We start from the raw sequence: 13,001 nt of genomic DNA, 5'->3' as shown, positions 1-13,001 counted from the left end.
TCCAGACCAGAAGCCAGGTGTCCAGACTCCCTGCATGTTCCGCTTCTTCCTGCCCCATGGAATCAATCAAGGATGGGATAAACAGCATATTATTGTGTTGATCTCAGAGAAGAATTTTATGATCTGTTCAGTCTCTTCCCAGAGTTGGCCTGGCCCTTAGCGGGCTAAAAGACATTGTGTCCCACCCTTAGGTTTTGGAGGCCATTGCTGAAATCAGAGATCTCATGTTCATATGCACTCTTGGCCGACTTATAATTTTTCCATTGCTTATAGAGTATGTGTTGAGAAAACAGCAGGCACCAAGTTTGAGCTCTATCCTATTCCCTTCCTGTCCATCTGTGGGTGTCTTCCTCTCCATCTTCATTCCATATTCATTCAAAATATTTATTAGCACCTGCTGTGGACCAGTTATCACAGTATAGCAGCTCAGGGACACGGTTGGCCTTTGTCTTTCTTTAACCTACTTCTCTGTCTTTGTTTCTTTGTTTTTCATTGTGTCTCTCATCTGCATATGTGTGTGCATCTCTCTGGTTATTTTTGGTCAATATCTCCCTTCTCTCTCTTTTCTTCTTCCTTCCTTCCTTCCTTCCTTCCTTCCTTCCTTCCTTCCTTCCTTCCTTCCTTCCTTCCTTCCTCCCTTCCTTCCTTCACCTTTCCCTCCTCCTCCTCCTTGTCTTGTATCGCTCTACATTTCTCTATTTTTATTCCCTTATTTCTCACTGCATTTGCTCTCTTTCTTTTTCTATTTAGCTTCTCTTACTTTTCCATTGTCTTTTGCTTCCTTCTCTGTTTGTTTCTCCTTTGTCTCTTCCTGCATCTCTGTGCTGCCATGTCTGTCTCCTCTCAGATTCTCTTTACAGACTGCGTGTGCACTTGTGCACAAAGTGGGAGGCTGCAAAGGCCTCTTGAATTTCTGCTCTTCACCCAAGTCCATGGGAGGACACTGAAGCCACCCCATTTGTTAAACAGATTTCACAAGATTTCCTCTTCTGATTATTTGGTTCTGTAAACACATTTTGATCCCACTGAAGAGGAGCTTTGGATCTCATTGGGGTTGTGCATTAGACAAGCAGGGGCCAGATTTTTTTTCAGGTTGTAAGGAGATCTGCCCTATCTTTAAATACTACATGCTATGAGAATAAGTCACTAGGCCCAGAGTAATCAAGGAGGGTTTCACAGAGATGATAATATTTGATCTGGGCCTTGAAGCATGAATAGGAGTTTTCCAGGAAGAAAAGGGTGAAGAGCATTCTTTGTAGAGGAAATGGCACAGAAGGATAAAGCAGTCTGGGAGATTGAGAACACAGTGTGTAAGAGGATGAGGCTGGAAAATTATGTTAGGACCCAAACCTGGGGGCTTTGAATGCTAGAATGAGGAATTTGGTCTTTTTCCTGATGGCCATGTGGGGTCTTGGGAGAGTTTTAAGCAGGAGTGTGGCAGAGTTAGTGTGGTAGATGGCAGGCAGGTGTTCAGACTAGAGGCCTGGAGAGCAGGGGGGAGATTGAGGCAGTGCTCCAGGTAAAAGAGGATGGGCCATGGTGATAATATTCCTTCTCATTACATCATGCTTTACCCTAAAATTTGGTTCCATCTACTCTGCTTACATGAGGGTTTGTATTCATTAAAAACTGTTAATGAACCTGAACTATGTACTCACTTTGTGAGGTGTTGGAGGTATGGAAATGACTAAGACATTATTAAGCTGGAGTCTCGAGGAGCTTACAATTGAGAGGAGATATAGACACATCGACACATTGACAGGTAATTTCTTCATAACCCTTTATGTGCAAGGATAGAGGAAATAACAGGGGGATGTGGTGGCTCAGGGGAGGAAACTAACAGTATGGGAGGAGGCCAGTCATGGTGGGCTTCCTGGAAGAACTGAAGCTTTAGCTGTTTGAATGGCAGGCCAGAGTTATGTAGAGCCATAGTTTTCCAAGTGTGGTCCTTAGCCTAGAAGCACCAGCATCACCTAGGAAATCGTGAGAAATGCAAATTCTTGGGGCCCATCCCAGACTGACAGAATCAGAAACTCTGGGTATGGGGACCCAGCCATCTGTGTTTTAACCAGTCTATTGATGTCTGCTGAAGTTTGAGAACCACTGCTCTAGGTAAGGGAGGGAGGAAGTTGCCTCAGGCCAAAGGAGCAGGTGTGCAAAAGCATTGAGATGGCAGATGGCTGGGTGGGAACATCATTCAGGGCCTGGAGGGCAGGGTCACTGTGTGGATGTACCGCAGAAGAGCCTGGAAGTCTGACTCAGACAGACAATGGAGGGATGTAGACTGTAGGGATGGGAAGCCACACAGACAGCTCAAGAGGAGGTAGGCATGGTCAGATTTCTCTTTAGAGTCAGTGTGAGCTGGGCATATGTAAAGCAGGCACTCCGTCAGCATCTGTTGACTGGACCCGGGAAGAGCTAGAATTGTCCCCTTCATCTGATGATGCCTGTGCTCCAGATCAGGGAGGGCAAACAAAGACTCATCTCTCGTGCCAGCTCTGGTCCATCGGTTGCAGCTGCCCGAGTGCTGTATTAAGAAGGATCCTGAGTCAAGTCTGGGATGTAGAGGAATGAAGTTTGTGACTAAGTAGCCAAGGTTGCCATGGACATGAGTTGTAGGGGGTGAGGATTTGTTGGCTCATATGCTCCATATTAAATTTGAATTGCTCTTGCCAGATAATTAACACAATGAAAATAAAAACACATGTTTTCCAGAACTCATTTGTACTCAGGAAACCCAGCCTTGCTCCCAGTCATTAGCAGCTAGAATCAATTCTAAATTATGGGGAGTAGAGTCACTGAGGGACATGGAATCCTCTCCTCTTCACACCCTCCACAATGTAAACTTCTCCTGTTTCATGACACAATGACTGAATTTCTACCGTTATGCTTTTTTTCAGAGTCAGGCGGCTCAGGTCCCTATAGAACCGAAGATGCTGCAGGAGAGGAGGAATCAGTTCATCAAGAACACATCATTCAAGGCAGAGCCAAGATGGCAGCATGGGAAGATGTGGAGTTCATGTCTCCCCACGATTAGGGCACCTGTCGGATGCTGGTGGGGGGGACCTCGACACCCAAGGAGATGGAAGGAACACCCAAACGAACCGGTAGGACATGGGGGGACTGAGGGGAGAGGAGAAATGAAGGCCAGACAGGACCAGTGCCCCTGAGGTCTGGCTCAGAAGGGGGAGGGGTTCCCATGCCAGGAGGGACCCTCAAGGGCTAGGATTGGGGGGAATGCACCAAGCGTTTCCCCTGCCCAATCGGCCCGGGAAGTCTGCTGGGCTCTTGGGCCAGGTCCTACGCCCTCAGAGGCCCCCTCCAGGCTGCGTGGGTCCTGGGGGTGTAGGAATGAGGCTGGGGGGAGAACAGGAGAGGCAGGCGGGAGGGGCCCTCCAGGACCAGAGGATTGGAAGAGGAGTGGAGGGCGTTTGCCCCGCCCACTTGGTCGCAGGAAGCCTGCTGGGCTCCCAGGTGGGGTACCCTGCCCTCTGAGACCAGAGGCACACCTGGGCCCTTTCTGTTCTGTTGAGCCTAAGCCCCACCCCTCACACCCCCAAGGGCCTTTTCCAGCCCTGTGGGTCCTAAGCATAGGCCCTGCTCCACCACTCAAACCCCGCTCCTGCCTAGGCCCTGCCCTCTACAGCCAAGGCCTTTTCCACCGTTTTTTTTTCTTTTTTACACCACCCCCCACCCTTTTTTTTTTCTTTTCTTCTCCTCTTTTTTACTATTGTAGTTTTGTTTTACCCTCCGCCTGTTGTTTCATCTATATTTTTATATTCTTTCTAACATATCTGTTAGTTTGCTAGTCTAATTTTATTTTTACTCTTTGTTATTGTTGTTCTTTTTTTTTTTCCTTTTTTTGCCACCCCATGCAGCTTGTGGTATCTTGGTTCATGAGCCAGGGGTCGGGCCGAAGCTCCTGTGGTGGGAGCTCTGAGTCTGAACCACTGGACTAACAGAGAACCTCAGACCCTAGGGAATATTCATTGGAGTGAGGACTCCCAGAGGTCCTCGTCTCAGCACCAAGACCCAGCTCTACCCAACAGCCTACAAACTCCAATGTTGGAAAACTCAGGCCAAAGAGCCAGTAAGACAGGAACACATCTCACCCATCAAAAAAAAAAAAAAAAAAATAGATGGCAAAAAAATATGTCACAGATGAAGGAGCAAGGTAAAAACCTACAAGGCCAAATAAATGAAGAGGGGGACCTTCACGATGGCAGAGGAGTAAGACGTGGAGATCACCGTACTCCCCACAAATACATCAAAAATACATCTACATGTGGAGCAACTCCTATAGAACACCTACTGAATGCTGGCAGAAGACCTCAGACTTCCCAAAAGATGCCCTCAGGCAACCTACACGCAGAGGCGGGGCCAAATACAAAGCTCAACCCCAAGAGCTGTGGGAACAAAGAAGAGAAAGGGAAATTTCTCCCAGCAGCCTCAGGAGCAGCGGATTAAATCTCCATAATCAACTTCATGCACCATGAATCTGTGGAATACCTGAGTAGACAGTCATCCCAAAATTGAGGTGGTGAACCTGGGGAGCAACTGTAGACGTGGGGTTTGCTTTCTGCATCTAATTTGTTTCTGGCTTTATGTTTATCTTAGTTTAGTATTTAGAGCTTATTATCATTGGTAGATTTGTTTATTGATTTGGTTGCTTTCTTCCTTTTTATATATATATATTTTTTCCTTTTTCTCTTTTTGTGAGTGTGTATGTATATGCTTCTTTGTGTGATTTTGTCTGTACAGCTTTGATTTGCCATTTGTCCTAGGGTTCTGTCTGTCCATTTTTTTTTTTTTTGTATAGTTTTTAGCACTTGTTAACATTAGTGGATTTGTTTTTTGGTTTGGTTGCTCTCTTCATTGTTTTTTTTATTTTTAAATTTTTAAAAATATTAAAAAAATTTTTTATTTTAATAACTTTATTTAATTTATTTTTTTCTTTCTTTCTTTCTTTTTTTCTCCCTTTTCTTCTCAGCTGAGTGGCTGAAATAGTCTTGGTGCTCTGGACAGGTGTCAGGCCTGAGCCTCTGAGGTGGGAGAGCAGAGTTCAGGACATTCGTCCACCAGAGACCTCCTGGCTCCATGTAATATCAAACGGCCAAAGCTCTCCCAGAGATCTCCATCTCAGTGCTAAGACCCAGCTCCACTCAACAACCAGCAAGCTACAGTGCTGTACACCCTATGCCAAACATCTAGCAAGACAGGAACACAACCCCACCCATTAGCAGAGAGGCTGCCTAAAATCATAATAAGTCCACAGACACCCCAAAACACACCACCGGACACAGTCCTGCCCACCAGAAAGACAAGATCCAGCCTCATCCACCAGAACACAGGCACCAGTCCCCTCCACCAGAAAGCCTACACAACCCACTGAACAAACCTTAGCCACTGGGGGCAGACACCAAAACAATAGGAACTACGAACCTGCAGCCTGAGAAAAGGAGACCCCAAACACAGTAAGATAAGCAAAATGAGAAGACAGAGAAACACACAGCAGATGAAGGAGCAAGGTAAACACCCACCAGACCAAACAAATGAAGAGGAAATAGGCAGACTACCTGAAAAAGAATTCAGAGTAATGATAGTAAAGATGATCCAAAATCTTGCAAATAGAATGGAGAAAATACAAGAAACGTTTAACAGGGACCTAGAAGAGCTAAAGAGCAAACAAACAATGAGGAACAACACAATAAATGAAATTAAAAATTCTCTGGAAGGAATCAATAGCAGAATAACTGAGACAGAAGAATGGATAAGTGACCTGGAGGATAAAATAGTGGAAATAACTACTGCAGAGCAGAATAAAGAAAAAAGAATGAAAAGAATTGAGGACACTGTCAGAGACCTCTGGGACAACATTAAACACGCCAACATTCAAATTATAGGGGTCCCAGAAGAAGAAGAGGAAAAGAAAGGGACTGAGGAAATATTTGAAGAGATTATAGTTGAAAGGGACTGAGAAAATATTTGAAGAGATTATAGTTGAAAACTTCCCTAATATGGGAAAGGAAATAGTCAATCAAGTCCAGGAAGCACAGAGAGTCCCATACAGGATAAATCCAAGGAGAAACATACCAAGACACATTTTAATCAACCTATCAAAAATTAAATACAAAGACAAACTATTGAAAGAGGCAAGGGAAAAGCAACAAATAACATAAAAGGGAATCCCCATAAGGTTAACAGCTGAACTTTCAGCAGAAACTCTGCAAGCCAGAAGGGAGCGGCAGGACATATTGAAAGTGATGAAAGGGAAAAACCTACAACCGAGATTACTCTACCCAGCAAGGATCTCATTCAGATTCAACGGAGAAATAAAAACTTTTACAGAGAAGCAAAAGCTAAGAGAATTCAGGGGAGAGAATTCAGAACCTAGGGGCAGGACAGGAATAAAGACGAAGACATAGAGAATGGACTTGGGGACACGGGGACTGGGAAGGGTAAGCTGGGACGAAGTGAGAGAGTGGCATGTTCCTATATACACTACCAAATGTAAAATAGATAGCTAGTGGGAAGCAGCCGCATAGCACAGGGAGATCAGCTCGGTGCTTTGTGACCACCTACAGGGGTGGGATAGGGAGGGTGGGAGGGAGACGCAAGAGGGAGGAGATATGGGGATATATGTACATGTGTAGCTGATTCACTTTGTTATAAAGCAGAAACTAACACACCATCGTAAAGCAATTATACTCCAATAAAGATGTTAGAAAAAAAAAAAGAACTGTAGTGTTACCTGCATTAAATTTATCTTATAGTCTAGCTTTCAAGAAAATGTGTGCTTAGGGATGTATTTCATAATAATATAGCTTCTAACTTGAAATGACATGACACTGAAAGACAACATTTTAAATATTAGATCTTAGACCATGTCCAACTTTTGCAGAGCTTACCTAGTATAAAAGCCCAACATAGTTTGATTGACTTTGTTTTACAGTCAGCTTATCTACCCTACTTTTTATTAACAAATGTCAATTTTCAAATTTTTCCTACTTATTATATCTAACAAAATCATAATATATGAGCTGTCACATCAAATCTCATTCTATGCATAGAAAAATAGACTGTGAGCAACTCCTTTGTCTATGCTATATAGTTACCAGATCAGTTAATCTTACCTTTCTAAATTGGAATTATATTTGAAATACAATTTCAATAAGCCATTGCTATCATCATCTTCAACCTTCAAATTCTCTTCTGAAAGAATAACTAGTATCTTCCCTCTTCCTTTTGATTTAATGCACAACTATAGCTTCGTTAACCAGTTTCAAAAAGTGAAGATTAATGGGTATTTATCTGATTAAAGAATATAAATATTTATTTTGAATGCAGATTTAATAATGTAATAATCTCTTATAGTGACTACCATCAAGTTACTTTCATTGAATAATCTATGGTCTGGACTTAAGTTGTTATTGCCTTCCTTGTTTCTGTTGTTGTTGAGGATGATGCTTTTTAAAATGAACCTTTCAGCAACTTGTAGGTATTTGAATATTGCAATGGTTTCTTTCTTATGTGTGAATACTCAGCATCTATTACAATGCCTGCTATTTAAAGGGAGTTCAGTACTTGCCCAAGAGATTTTATCAGTGCTTCTGAAAAATATTTCATATAGGCAGCTGCATGTAGATGCTGTATATTTATATCATCAGATTTTGTAGTATCTTAATTTCATAGACTGCATTTGGAAGCTAATTTCAATTACTATTTTTTATTTCCTAAATGATATCCTAAAGTGTAAATGTTTGAAAACTACATATTTCCAGAAATGGGAGTTTCCTTGCTTTATCTACTGGAAAATAGAAATTTGTTTTCTGATTTATTGGTGGTGTTGAGAATGGATAAGATATTTGTTTCTAACTTCTTAAGAAAAATGGCATCAAGATTTAACTGTAATAAACCTAATATTCCATATATGACCTCCTTGTAAGATCTATTACAATGAAATACACAATGATTTAATAAGTATATATTTAAAATTTAAAATATCAGATATATTTGTTAATCCTTGAAAAAAACGAATTCAAATTTATTTCTATGTTCTAGTACCTTCTTATATATTATCTCATAGCAAACTTGTACTTAAAAATATTAATTCAATTTTACAGTTTAGACAGTATACTTACCTTGCTTCCACTTGTTTGAAATCTGGATTTGAATTGTCATCTTTTCAGTTGTAAAATATACTTTTTCTTCACCACATAAAAAAAATAAAATAAAATAAAAAATAGGTGGAAGACCTAAATAGACATTTCACCAAAGAAGACATACAGATGGCCAAGAGGCACATGAAAAGCTGCTCAACATCACTAATTATTAGAGAAATGTAAATCAAAAGTACAATGAGGTATCACCTCATACCAGTTAGAATGGGCATCATCAGAAAATCTATGAACAACAAATGCTGGAGAGGGTGTGGAGGAAAGGGAACCCTCTTGCACTGTTGGTGGGAATGTAAATTGATACAGCTACTATGGAGAACAGTATGGAGGTTCCTTAAAAAACTGAAAATAGAACTACCATATGACTCAGCAATCCCACCACTGGGCATATACCCTGAGAAAACCATAACTCAAAAGGAGACATGTACCACAATGTTCATTGCAGCACTATTTACAATAGCCAGGACATGGAAGCAACCTAAATGTCCATCGACAGATGAATGGTTAAAGAAGATGTGGTACATATATACAATGGAATATTACTCAGCCATATAAAGAAATAAAGTTCAGTTATTTGTAGTGAGGTGGATGGACCTAGAGTCTGTCATACAGAGTGAAGTAAGTCAGAAAGGGAAAAACAAATACCATATGCTAATGCATATATATGGAATCTAAAAAAAAATGGTACTGATGAACCTAGTGGCATGGCAGGAATAAAAACGTAGACATAGAGAATGGACTTGAGGACATAGGAGGGGAGGGGAAAGCTGGGGCGAAGTGAGAGTAGCATCGACATATATACACTACAAATGTAAAATAGACAGCTAGTGGGAAGCAGCTGCATAGCACAGGGAGATCAGCTCGGTGCTTTACGACGTAGAGGGGTGGGATAGGGAGGGTGGGAGGGAGGCTCAAGAGGGTGGGGATATGGGGACATATGTATGCATATAGCTGATTCACTTTGCTGTACAACAGAAACTAAGATAGCATTGTGAAGCAATTATACTCCAATAAAGATTGTATTTTTTGTAAGAAAAAAAAAAGAACACATCATTCAGCTAACGGCATCAGTCAGTTACCTGACACATGCAGGACCCATAACTTATGAGGGGAAGGACATACACTGTTAATTAGGAAAATGCAATATATTTTTTCAGTACCCATGTTTTAATAGTTTCAACTGTTTTAAATGGAAAGTTTCCTCAAATATTTGATGTCATTGTCCTTTGAAAATAGTATACAGAAGATAATTAATCTTTAACTGCCCCTCCTTTTTGTTTTTGGATGGCCCACTATCAAGAATATTATATATTTTTTTATTTTTTATTTTTTTTTTTGCGGTACACGGGCCTCTCACTGTTGTGGCCTCTCCCGTTGCGGAGCATAGGCTCCGGACGTGCAGGCTCAGCGGCCGTGGCTCACAGGCCCAGCCGCTCCGTGGCATGTGGGATCTTCCCGGACCGGGGCACGAACCCGTATCCCCTGCATCGGCAGTCGGACTCTCAACCACTGCGCCACCAGGGAAGCCCAGGAATATTATTTTTACCGTGTCCTTCTTCCAGATGTATGGAGGGCTCATGGTGTCAGCACTGATGCTCCCAGGCCTCAGTACTTCTTTGAATATCTGTATTTTTAAACTCTTCTTTCTCCTGCCTTTTCCTCACTTTCTACTTGCCTTCATCCATTGGTGTCAGTGTTTCTGCCTTATGGAAAATGCAGTATTAAAGAAAGCTTTTCCATCCAAGTAGCCCTCACGTCACAGGGTTCTGAATGGGTGCCAGCTGGGGGGCTGGGAGCACAGCCCCAAAAGCCCTTCCTCTGGTGCAAGATGGATTTGAAGACTTGCATTTCATCTTTAAAGTGTATGCAATCAAATAGTATTTAACTTAGTTACCAGTAAGTGAAAAGGATGCCAGGTAGATGTCCAGTGTTTATCCTGTAACTTTGCACAGACACCCCCCCCCCGCCCCCACCAACCGCTCCAAAGTACACCACTGTGTCCTGGAGGATGTGTGTGTTACAGGTAGAAGAAATGGCTGTGGGAATGAGCAGGAGAAGCCCGTTGGACCAGCTGTGTGACCCTGGGTAAATAAGTTCACCTTTCTGAGTTTGGTTTCCTCATATGTATGTAGGAGAAAATAGAGGACAGGAAGAAATAAAATAAAGTGTGTAGCACAGTCCTTGACACACATTAGGCCCTCAGTAGATTTTAGTTAAATCCCCACATCAAAGAACCTGAGTCATGTTTACCACAGTATGAATTAATTAGTCTTAACACACAGTTAGCCTGGGGAGAATTGGACTATGGAAGGGTCGATTTGGATTTTGGGATAATCTCTGCCATTTACCCTCACTGTAAATTGCTGGGATCTTGCTGTGAGGATACAGAGGAAGGAGGGGTTCATTCCTACTGGGGAATCTTGGATGGGTCCAAGGAGATGACACTGGAGCTGGATTTTGCAGCGTGGGTAAATGTTCAACAGGCTCATTGTATGGTCAGGCCACACAGGATGGCTGTTCTCTTTCTCTCTGCTTCACCAGTGCCTGCCTCAGTGACACCCTACTCACCTGACTGACCTTCCTACATACTTGTCCCCGCCCCAGCTGGTGATTCTTCTAATCTTTAGATCAGAACATTTCCACCCTGAGGGGCGTGCCCCTCTGGGGCACCAGTAGAAACCAGTAGTTTCCCTGGTAACTAATGAGCCCACCTGATATCAATTCCCCTATAACTGGTAACCCGCCCCACCCCCGCCCCACCCCCGAATGAAGACTGCCGCCATGTCCTGCCCACCATCCACCGCGCTCTGTAGGGTGTCGCTCCAGGACCTTGCTTCAGACAGGTAAGCTCCCCCATCCATTAAACCATTGATGTCTCTGTCTCCGACTCCAGGCTCTTTCTTCGGTCTCAAGGATGGGCAAGTACAGGGCTTGCAGACCTGTGGGGTGCAGCCCAACATTCATGAGTGATGAACAATGAAATTTAGGACTGGACACACGCATCTGAGTGTGAGCCTGGAGGGCCTAGTCTATGTTAAGAAGTTTAATTTTTATTCAGTTGGCCATAGGGAGCTGTTGAAGACTTTGGAGCACAGAGGAGTGAGGTGAGGACTACAAGTGAAAAAGATCCTTAGAATATAAGCCTCCTGGGGACAGATCCTCCCGTACCCCATGTGATTCCTGCTCTAACCCCTGTGCCTACAACAGCATCTGGCACAGTTAAGTGTCCAATAGCTGATATTTGAGTGAATAAGTGATGGAATCACTCTGGTAGCAGGCGTTTGGGGTAGATTGGGGAGGGCCCAGAGGCAGGAGAACCCGTTCAGAGGCCACAAGCGCTTGTCCAAAGGGGTTGGCAGTGTGAAGGGTGAAGGAACAGCTGCAGGAGACTCTGGGAACATCTCCCTTCTGCCCTCAGCACCTCCTGTGGCGCACTGACCACTCTCTGAATTCAGGGAACACTTCAGGGCAGCATAATCCATCCCGACAGCCCTGGCCACATGTTCTTCCAGAGCCTCTGTTCCTCTCTGCTCCCCGTTCAGATTGGAACACAGTCCGGGCACGCTCTAGAGAGGAAATAGTTATTTGCATATGAACATGAAACAGCACTTTCTGAAGCTGCGAGCCGGGCGCAGCTGGTGCGAGCTGGGCTTGCTCACAATCGCAACCAGCTTGTTTTAATTTGGGGCTGGAGGATTGGGGTGGGACTCCATGTGCCAGCTTCCCAGCAGGAAGACACTCATATGCACACAAACACACACGCAAATGCAACAGGCCTGCAGTCCTGGCCAGCTTGGCTGAGGAGAGACTTCCTAGGGGATAGGAGAGGAAGGAAGGGAAAGGGTTATACAAATGCATTCTTCTCAAGCCCCAGGGGAGCAGCAGCTTTTGGATGTTCGATCCATTGGGATCCATCGGGAGTGCCCTGCTGGTCCTGGAGCCATCTCACAATGTTGAACACTTACTGTGCACTAAGCGTTTCGTCAGATGCTTTGCTTGAGGGTTTTCTGCAGAAGGCAGGTGGGGGGAATGCTGGAGGAAGAAGTAGGCTGGTTGCCAAGGCCTTATATTGTTTTGAAAAATGATAAATGAAAGTTGAAAAAGTCACTAGGTTGAGACTTCAAGGAGACTCCTTGGAAACTTGCTGCCCCAAGTGAGACATAGTTTTATCCTGCTGTATAATCCCTGAAAATCAAGGCTGGACACAAACGTAGAAACAAACATAAATGCAAATGGAACTGATTGTTTCTCCCGTTTCTTTCCCTCTTGCTTTTCTCTTTTCCACCCCTCTTTTTTTTGCGGTACGCGGGCCTCTCATTGTTGTGGCCTCTCGCGTTGCGGAGCACAGGCTCCAGACGCGCAGGCTTAGCAGCCATGGTTCACGGGCCCAGCCACTCCGCGGCATGTGGGATCCTCCCGGACCGGGGCACAAACCCGGGTCCCCTGCATCGGCAGGCGGACTCAACCACTGCGCCACCAGGGAAGCCCTTCCACCCCTCTTTAATCTCCTCTTTTGATGCCAACAGTCCAGACACTGTCTGCAGAGGTTTGCTTGTCCCGGGACCTCTCCCCACGGTCCCCCTGGTGGGTATTTGTCCACCAGCACAGAGGCAGGGGACTCTGGAGCCAATGGTGAAAGTTCTCAGGCTGCAAATGGACACAATGATGAGAAAGCCCTCTCATAGGGGAAGTGGGCAGCATGATATTCTGGAAATATCTCGGGCTTTAATATTTTGCAACGATGGATTTTAATCCTAGCTCTACAACGTAGGTAGAGAACTTAACTTTTCGTGCTCAATTTCACTACCAACCCTGTGAGTTGGG

General features: G+C 44.0%; 1 long non-coding RNA gene across 1 annotated transcript; it reads left to right on the top strand.

The window, feature by feature from the left end:
- Positions 1–2,910: 2,910 nt before the first annotated feature.
- Positions 2,911–4,160, top strand: LOC114898148. The gene is made up of 2 exons (XR_003794289.1): positions 2,911–3,107; positions 3,879–4,160. It is a non-coding gene; the product is annotated as an uncharacterized LOC114898148 (long non-coding RNA).
- Positions 4,161–13,001: the final 8,841 nt, after the last annotated feature.

This window comes from Monodon monoceros, unplaced genomic scaffold (genome assembly GCF_005190385.1).
Source record: "Monodon monoceros isolate NGI ecotype Baffin Bay Population unplaced genomic scaffold, NGI_Narwhal_1 Super_Scaffold_18, whole genome shotgun sequence".
Taxonomy (NCBI): domain Eukaryota; kingdom Metazoa; phylum Chordata; class Mammalia; order Artiodactyla; family Monodontidae; genus Monodon; species Monodon monoceros.
Note: the sequence above shows the minus strand (reverse complement) of the source record. Positions and strands in the feature narration are given on the sequence as shown.